The sequence below is a fragment of the Lepisosteus platostomus genome, chromosome 22 (genome assembly GCF_059453375.1).
Source record: "Lepisosteus platostomus isolate fLepPlt1 chromosome 22, fLepPlt1.hap1, whole genome shotgun sequence".
Classification (NCBI taxonomy): domain Eukaryota; kingdom Metazoa; phylum Chordata; class Actinopteri; order Semionotiformes; family Lepisosteidae; genus Lepisosteus; species Lepisosteus platostomus.
Genome location: NC_142632.1, coordinates 3,027,501 through 3,035,142, shown reverse-complemented (window position 1 = coordinate 3,035,142; position 7,642 = coordinate 3,027,501). Strand labels below are relative to the sequence as shown.

General features: G+C 46.2%; 2 non-coding genes across 2 annotated transcripts; both read right to left on the bottom strand.

Annotated features, from left to right (window-relative positions):
* Window positions 1-1,629: 1,629 nt before the first annotated feature.
* On the bottom strand, window positions 1,630-1,711 carry trnas-aga (transfer RNA serine (anticodon AGA)). The gene has a single exon. It is a non-coding gene; the product is annotated as a tRNA-Ser (tRNA).
* A 2,823-nt stretch (window positions 1,712-4,534) lies between these two features.
* Window positions 4,535-4,616, bottom strand: trnas-gcu (transfer RNA serine (anticodon GCU)). The gene has a single exon. It is a non-coding gene; the product is annotated as a tRNA-Ser (tRNA).
* Between the last annotated feature and the right edge of the window lie 3,026 nt (window positions 4,617-7,642).

Below are 7,642 nucleotides of genomic sequence, written 5' to 3'. Positions count from 1 at the left end.
AAGAAAAAAGGTTTTCTTCCAAAACACCGTGAAATTGTCACATCTTGCAGACAATAGGTGTATTCCATGTTGAAAAGAGAAGAAAGAAAACCATGGAGCCTTTTACAGGTGTGAGGCTTCTTCAGGTGTGAGAAGACCTCACGGCCGAAACGCTGTGTTTCCGTTCTTCTCTTTTCAGCATGCAATAAACCTATTACTTGTTCCTTTGCAGCCGAGGCATGCTGACGTAGCTACCCAGCTGAACATCTTGCAGACTCTACAGTACTTCTCTCCTGTAGAAGTAAAGCAGGGCTTGCTGGGTGAGCTTTTGCTCCGGTAAATTAGGTCACGTGTCATGTTAAATCACTTCTTCTAAACACAACATTTGCTGGTGCTAGCTTTCCCCATGAAAAGAGACATTTCCCTTACAGTACATGACATATCGTTTTTATTCTATCAATAAGTATAGAAATAAAACAAAAGAAAAAATGTTGTCGCCAAAGAATGCACAGCTCTGTCGCCTTGGGGAGGTGTCAAGGGCATTGAGCTCCTTGGACATGAGAAGTGCCAGATAAATGCCATTTCTCATCATTTCTCTTGGCGTCAGTTCTGCTACTAAATGGGAAAGAGGCAACGGGCTCAGAGATTATGTTAAGTGCAGACCGAGCGCAGATGTGTCCAAGTGTCTGTAAAAGTGCGGTGCTCCCTAGTGGCTTAAAGTGCCTGCCTAGTAAGCAGGCGATCCTGGGTCTGAATACCAGCTGTGCCTCTCTCTGTGTCTTGTTGTGCCAAATGTATCATTTCAGACAAACATGTACAGCTCCTCTCTGTGCTGCAAAAAATCGAACTCAGGGAATTTCTTTTGTCCTCCTTTGAATAGAAAGCCATGTAATTCAGTGTACAGGCTTTCTCGTGCAGTTTCATGGTTCTTGTAACCCAAATCCTACACTGGCCTGAAGTGCCCCCCCATTTCACAGCATTTGTCAGCTGATTTAAAATGTACCTAAAGGAGAAGCATTATTGAAGACCATCAATTACCAAGAGCTTTTGTCAAAGGTTTTGGTGGTCATTTTGAATGACCACAGAGCGCTGTGCCCTCGGTTTTACATCTCATCCAAAAGACAGCGCCTTTTTACAACACAGAATCTCCGTCACTATACTGGGGAATTGGGACCTGCACAGACCACAGGGTGAGCGCCCCCCCGCCGGCACCATTAACACCGCTTCCAGCTGGAAGCTTTGTTTTTCCCTGTAGCTCACCCTTATCCGGGTACTGAACTGGCTCACACCTGCTTAGCTTCAGTGGGTTTTCAGTTGCGAGTTGCAAGGGGATGCAAGTGATGGAGCCGCTCGCTGCAAAAGCCACTGCATTGGCCGGGTATCGAACCCGAGCCTCCCGCGTGGCAGGCGAGAATTCTACCACTGAACCACCGATGCTCAGTGCCCAGGCCTTCAAAAAAGACGCTTTTTTGGTGCTCTTTGCAAAAAGCGTCGACATCTGCTTCCAGCTGCAAAATGCCATTTGCAGACGCTGAAGAATTTAATTCCAAGGCAGCGGGTACAAGCGATTTGGCGTTTTAAAACCACCAGGAACAGCAAAGAGGCGCGCTTCTTTGCTTGCGCCGGAACACAATGACAGGAGGTGGACAACGTAGTCGACAGGATTCGAACCTGCGCGGGGAGACACCAATGGATTTCTAGTCCATCGCCTTAACCACTCGGCCACGACTACAGCAAGCCCCACCGCCGCTGCGTTCTTGCTACAATCTTACCTGGATCGCGAGGCGCCGGCGGAAGCCTATTTCAAAGTCGTTCTCCGTTTCAAAAAAACATTTACAAAATACAAGCCTTGCAGACAGACACGCCTCAGAGGACTTAAGGGTGGCTTCATGTCAGAATGATAAAGTCTCCCCGGACATGAAAATGCCACTTTGTTACACACAAAAAAAGAATCAACAACAGAGAAATGCCCACAAGCATTTCAAAAGCCGCACCACGCCGCACTTGAAATAGCTCTTACGTTAGTGGTAGACGCAAGAATCGCCTTTTTATTTACGCTCTTACCAACGCGATGGAAAGCAAAACAAAGCAAAGCAGAGCAAAACAAAACGAACAAACGAAAACCCTCACGTCCCGCACTTGCATATAACGCCGTTACGTGCCCAAGCGGTATAGTACGTCATCCTAGCACTGCACCCCGGGTCGTACGGTATATGGGAACGAGCACACGCCACGAATCGTCTCGAATCACTCCCTACAGCTGTAAGGCACCTTGAAGCGTGCACCCCCAACATTCTTCTTTGCGCATCTGTGAAAGGTAAACTCTTGAGCAAACTCTGAACCAGCTCTAAGGAAACTAATCCGATTAGACGTTACTTTGACTCATCTTCTTACGCTCAGTGCCGGATTGCTCAAACTCCAGCTAGGGTTAGGGTTAGCATTCCCACGCTACTTAGACACTTTGTGTACGCTCAGTGCTGGATTTTGGGAACTTCAGGACAAGTGGGAATTTTCTCCTATCTGTCCATTCTGTTTTGTTTTGGAGACTCTTGGCTGCCTATGTTGTTCAGTGCAGCGTGAAGGAAACATTTTCCAAAACTGTGTCAGCTCAAAAGTTGTAAGAAAACCTTTCCAGGTGCTTTAACTCTCTTCATTTTTGTCATTTAATGTGACACTCGATGTATAACTGGAGCCTCACATATGCAAATGGTGAGGCTCCAGTTCGACACCCAGTTCGACACCACTTTACAGTATATGACAAAAGCATGGCAGACTGTGCCGGACCAGCTGGTAACTTCCGCTTATTTTGACCATATTAAACATTGGAAATCTTCCCACTTGCATTTGTGACACTTGATTTTGGCTCCACCTAAGACACTCTTAAATCTTCAAACACTTTTCTCTTCTCCCGCAACACACTTGTCTGTCGGCACTATGTGGCAGCGTTGCATGACAACCCATCTCACCACGGAAAGGAACCTAACAGCTTTGGTAAGAGAGTAGAATTACCTGAAGAACTGCTTTCCATGGAAGCAGGACCAAGCGATGTAGCATTTTTATAGTACCAGGAAAGGAGAAGCGGCACTTCGCCTTTGCCGCACAGGCACAAGGTGACGTGCGGCAGACGCCGTAGTCGGCAGGATTCGAACCTAAGCGGGGAGTCCCCAGTGGATTTCAAGTCTATCGCCTTAACTACTCGGCCACGACTACAGCGAGCTCGCCGCCACCGCATTCCTCCTATAATCTAACACGGAGTGCGAGGTGGCTGCGGAAACTTTTTTAAAGTCGCTCTCCGTTAAAAAAAAAAAACCTTTCACAAGATACATGCCGGCAGACAGACACGCCTCAGAAGGTTTAAGGCTGGCTTCACGTTCAAATGATAAAGTCTCCCCGTCCGGATGTCAAAATGCAACTTTGGCAGACAGAAAAAACATCAACAAACCACAAATGTGGACAAGGATTTTACAAGCTGCACCACACTGCACTTTCAAAAGCATTTACATTCGTGTTAGATGCAGGAATTGTCTTTGTTTTGCGTGCTTACGAGTGCCATAGAAAACGAAACAAAACAAAAGCCCTCAGCTCCTGCACTTGATTATAATGCCTTTACGTGCCGAAGCAGGAATTTACGTCATCTTACCACTGCAACATGGGGAATAGAGGGAAATGAACACACGCTACGAATCGTCTCAATCACTCCCTAGAGTCGTAAGGCACATTGAAGGGTGCACCCCCATCATTAATCGTTGGGCCTCTGTAAAAGGAAAGCTGTTGAGGAGTCGTTGAAACAGCTCGGATGAAACACTTGATTGCTTCCATGTGCATCTGGAGCCCACTTCTTATTTTCACTTCACGCCGCCCAAAGCATTTCTAAAACAGGAGATTCGCGTTTGGGAATGCGCCCTGCCCTACAAATAAAACAGGTCTACGGGTCTGAAACCTGCTCCACGGAAAACAGTTCTGTTGCACTTTTGATCAAAGGGAGATTCTCTGTTCTTACTTTTTGATGACATAACACCCAAAGGGGCTTCTTTGGAGCTGGATTACAACCAGCATTCTAAAGTTTCTTGGCGGTATCCTTTACAGTCCTCTGTTCGGTCGACAAGGAACAGAAGGGGGCAGCTTTCCTCACACATACAGTGCAATGTACTGTAGTGTTCCCCTTCATTGAATTCGCAGTTCTGCATCAGACCTCAAACTCGTTTCCTTAGCTTGGATTTAAGCCACGAAGCAGGCTTCTACTGTATAAACGTCTAGAGGAATCACAAACTATTTGAGAGGCCATCATCCCATTGGGAACTGACAAAGTCTATCCCTAAACACCTAGCGCAGTCTCTCGAGAGACTGTCAAAAATCGCTTTCTCCGTTTGTGCTGCAAGTAAGTGAAAACGCGGTCACAACCCAGAGCCACTTGGCAGCAGCGGCACGTAAATACTGTTACTGCCACTGCTCGATACCAACGTTAGCCTACTATACCATGTTCAGCCACCGCTAGAAAATGTAAGGCTCTAGTACTGGAGCAAACAAAAGGATGGCCAACGTCAAACGTAGAGAGCGACAAGGATGGGATTTGAACCCATGCGTGCAGAGCACAATGGATTAGCAGTCCATCACCTTAACCACTCGGCCACCTCGTCGATGGAACCGGTCTGTCCAGACATGGGTTGGCGCGCTCCAAATGATCTTTTTCTTTTTTTTCCCTCGTACTCGAGGGTCCTTTTCCTGTTCCACATGCGATTTCAACATTTTCCTTGGGAGATGTCAAGCCAGCAAGCCACTGCTGTGCTTCAGTGGCCAGTGTGGAGTTCAGTGGCCCTGTTGTACACAGAAAGCACATTGAGCTCCTTGGACATGAAAAGTTCCAGATAAAAGCCATTTGTCATCCTTTCTCTTGGTGTCGATGTTGCTATTGTATGTAAAGGTGGCAACTTGCTCAGCGAGCAGGCGGAGCACACACCGAATGCAGATGTGTCTGAGTGGTGTGTCCAAGTGGCTGCAAAAGGACAACACTCCCGGGGCGCCGTGGCTTAGTTGGTTAAAGCGCTTGTCTCTTAAACAGGAGATCCTGAGTCCGAATTCCAGTGGTGCCTTCTTTGTTCTGTCTTCTTGAACAGAACTGGTCCTTACAGACAACCGCCTACGGCTAGACTTAATTAAATGCAAGTATTCATTTCCTGTCTTTAACGCGACTTGTTTTTCTTAAAATGGATGCAACTTGCAAAACATGAAATACAAACATTGCTAATCAGCGCTAGCGGCTGGCAAAAAAAAAAGAAGTCAGCAATGTTTTTTTTTCTTTAACCTTAACCCTGCTAATGGAGAAGAGTTAAACGACCGAGTCTATGCAGCTTAAACGGTGCTCATGTCGGGTTCTTAGCTGAAAGGGTGGTAAATCACGCTCACCCCAGTCCTTAATCTTTTAAAAGGATACAAAATTGAACCTAGTCGCCACATCACATACATCCTGTTCAACGATAAAAAGGTGACATCTATCCTCGATCCAGAGTAAATCCCACGTTGAGGGCATATTTTTTTCCACTTTACCATGAGTCGGGCTCAGCTGCACAGAGGCGAGAGCAGAGCAATGAGGTCACGGGGACAGGGGAGTCACACGCTGGCGGTTTAAACACGCGGAAGAAAACTGAGGGATCCACAGTATGTGGACCCTCCGTGCGACATCAGTCCGCACTCCGGACTCTGAATCCTGCCATCCAAGTTAAGATCTCGGCGGAACCTGAGGCGCAGTTCCTTCTTAAAACGTAATCTGGTGAGCATTTCTAGAATCGTACTTGTATAGATGCAGCCTTTAATGTGTTGCTAGGTTAAAATTGATGACTTCTTGAACTTCAGTAGGCAACTGAACTCTTGATTTCGGATTTAATTTCTTTATTACAGGGGCGCTTTTATGAAGACAGAGTCATGTTCAGGTACTTTGCTTGATGGAGGAAGCATATTTCGGACTCTGTGATCTGCTCACCTGGAAAGGTCTGCTGTACTACTACAAGAGAGAAGTAGAGTCTGGAAGAATGGACAATTTTATGATGCTATGGAAGATAATGTTTTTTTTTTTCTTTGAAATCGAAATGAATCAGAATATCAGTGCAAAAGACAAACTCTTGGTTTGGTTTAAAGAGATATGGTTTTAAAACAGACAAAATGTAGAAAACAGGTGTTTCTCACTTTTGGAAAAGAATGGACCGGGGGTAATATTTTACTAGTTGCAGTGCTGATCTCACTGGGTTACAGTCCTACAGTGTCACACCAGGGCCAGTGGCGCAATGGATAACACGTCTGACTACGGATCAGGAAATTGCAGGTTCGACTCCTGCCTGGCTCGGGTCGTTTTTAAACGCATCGGGCTACTCCCTAAGTAGTCTGTGCTACTTACTGCATTGTAATCGTACCCAGTAAGAGATTTCCTTCATGTAAATGAACTGCACCTGACAGCTTTAGAAAAACACCTGGGCTCAGTACGGTGCTGAGAGCTCAGCGTTGCTGTTCTAATTAGCACGCACTGCATCGGCTATGAGCCCGAACCTTTCAATTATTCCGATCAGTAAGTCAACACGTAGTCCACATGAACGGTAGAAATATTCTCTTGTCTGTCTCTTGTTTGTATAGAACTGAATGTCCCTGACAATGTACTGTTAGTTTTAACTGAAGAACGGCATTTGTGTTCAAATATACCAGACAAGTTTATGTAACTGCTCATGCGACACTCAGTTGTAATTAGTCAAGAAAAAAAAGTCGAACAACAGCTGCGGGTTTGATTCTGAACGTATCAGATTGCAGCGCCTTTTACTTCCATTGACAAATGATAGAGATTCGAAGAGAGATCCTTCAGACCAGCAAGCAAACCCACGGCTATTTCGGTTTTCTGTCTAGGCAACGTTGGTGTCTGCAATAGCATACATGAAAGCGTGATGCAATTTCTGTGGCTACATTTGTTGCACGTCATGCACAGTAAGAGTGTTTCTAACACCAAATAAAAAGTCAACAATTAGCGATCACGCCTTCTCCTCAGTTAACCCACTGAAACCCTTGCTGTTAACAGTTCTTTACTGCGTGCTTTACGAGCACCTACATATCGTGTCGGTTCTTTCAGCTTTATTCATTAGGTTTTCAAAGGCATAAGTAGAGCACCAGAGGAGCGAACGCAAAACGTGTGGTTATCTGAAGAATTGATTTCCACGGCAGCGGGTCCAAGCGATTTCGCGTTGTTATAGTACCAGGAAAGGAGAAGCGGCACTTCGCCTCTGCCGCACAGGCACAAGACGACGTGCGGCAGACGCCGGAATCGGCAGGTTTCGACTCTGCGCGGGGAAGCCCCAACGCATTTCGAGCCCATCGCCTTAACCACTCTAGCACGACAAATGCGAGCTCGCCGCCGCCGCATTCCTCCTATAATCAAACACGGACTGCGAGGTGGCTGCGGAAACCTTTTTAAAGTTGCTCTCCGTTAAAAAAAATACCTTTCACAAGATTCGTGCCGGCAGACAGACACGCCTCAGAGGGTTTAAGGCTGGCTTCACGTTCAAATGATAAAGTCCCCCAGTCCGGATGTCAAAATGCAACTTTGGCAGACAGAAAAAACATCAACAAACCAAAAATGTGGACAAGGATTTTACAAGCTGCACCACACTGCACTTTCAAAAGCATTTAC